The sequence below is a fragment of the Cervus canadensis genome, chromosome 8, assembly GCF_019320065.1.
Source record: "Cervus canadensis isolate Bull #8, Minnesota chromosome 8, ASM1932006v1, whole genome shotgun sequence".
NCBI classification, from domain to species: Eukaryota; Metazoa; Chordata; class Mammalia; order Artiodactyla; family Cervidae; genus Cervus; species Cervus canadensis.
The window spans coordinates 46,512,907-46,514,431 of record NC_057393.1 but is presented as its reverse complement, the minus strand read 5'-3'; the positions used below and the strand labels follow the sequence as shown (position 1 = coordinate 46,514,431).

Sequence of the window (1,525 nt, the reverse complement as noted above, 5' to 3'; positions counted from 1 at the left end):
TATTAAAGGAAGTCATAAAATCAAGGCACAGAAAAGATTTCCTTGCACTGATTACTGACAATTCAAAATGGAAGTATAAGTTTAGTAATAATTATATAAAGCAATAGAAAAAAATCTCAGTCTTAAAATATGCCCTTATGACTTGTATTATGGTTCTGGAAAAATAACAGAAATGCCCTTCTGCCTTAACCAATTAGTAAACAAGAAAAAAAAAAAGAAAAAGGAAATAACCATTCAGAGACAGTTTTTACAGCTATAATTTTTCCCCCCACTGAGCCCCTCCATCAAGAAATGTTCTCTTAAAAAAAAAATAGACTCAATTTTTTACTTTTATGTTTACAGCAATATGAGCAGAAGGTCCACAGATTACCCATATATGCCTGTGACCCAATATAGAAGCTTCCCCCTCATTCCTCATCGTTCCTCACATAGTGGTACATTTGTTGTAACTGATGACCCCGTACATTGACACATCATTGTCATCCAAAGTTGATATTGTACATTAGGGTTCACTTTTGGTGTTGCATTTTCTGTAGGATTGAACAAACATATAATGACATGTATCCACCATTTTAGTATTATAGAACAGTTTCACTGCCCTACCAAAAAAAAAACAAAAGGAACGTTTAATGAATAGGTGTGCCATCCGTGCACAGAAGCCATGCTAATCTTTTCTGTATCCTTCCAATTTTAGCATTTGTGCTGCTGAAGTAAACACGGGAAATGTTGAAATGTTCTCTTTTGAGCACTAATGAGGACACCCGCTGACCACAGGCAGGGGTCAGTCCTGGTCCAGGTGGGTGGCGGGTAGGTTTTCCAGGAAGGCAAACAGGGCTCAGTTAGAGCCCACAAGGTGTGCTGTGAGGCTTTGGGTGTGGGGAGGGTTAATTGTGGGTCCTGATGGAGAGGTGGGGTGAAGATGGGCTTGGATGCACAGAGCTATCAGGAGCTCAGAGAATTCCGGAAGAACCAGGTGCTATGAGCTGCTCCGCAATCATTCTTCCCAAAGGACGCTGGATCTCACGGGATTTGGGGAATTCTAGGTACACGCCACATAAGGGGAGTCCTGAGGCGAGAAACGTCCAGAAGTCCCAAGTTCCAGAGGCCTTCCTCCAAGACTCACCTGTAAGGAGCCTGGTTCACATCACCTATGAAACAAATCCCGATCCTCATGGATGCTGTCCCCCACCTGCAGAGTCTCAGTGCGGCAGAGCCTCCGCAGAAGCGCCTGGACAGGTGAAAACAGGCCTTGTAGCTGCCAGACTGACGGCCATTTTCCGGAGCAGGAGAGTGAATGGGTCATGCTTACGCCCCACATCTTTAGCTTTCCAGGCCAGGACAGTGATGAGGGCTTCTGGAGTCACAATTTTATATCAGCCAAGTCCAAGGCCAGGACACCCCGGACTATGCCGTTCCACTGCACACCCTTGGTCCAGTTGTTTCTCCTGGCTGCTGAGAGGTATCTAGGATTTGTGTGGGAGACCATGGTCACCTCTCTTCCTAAGAGCAGCCTCAGGTCATTACT

General features: G+C 44.9%; 1 non-coding gene across 1 annotated transcript; it reads right to left on the bottom strand.

Moving 5' to 3' along the window:
• Positions 1 to 611: 611 nt before the first annotated feature.
• On the bottom strand, positions 612 to 718 carry LOC122446886. The gene has a single exon (XR_006271044.1). It is a non-coding gene; the product is annotated as a U6 spliceosomal RNA (small nuclear RNA).
• Positions 719 to 1,525: the final 807 nt, after the last annotated feature.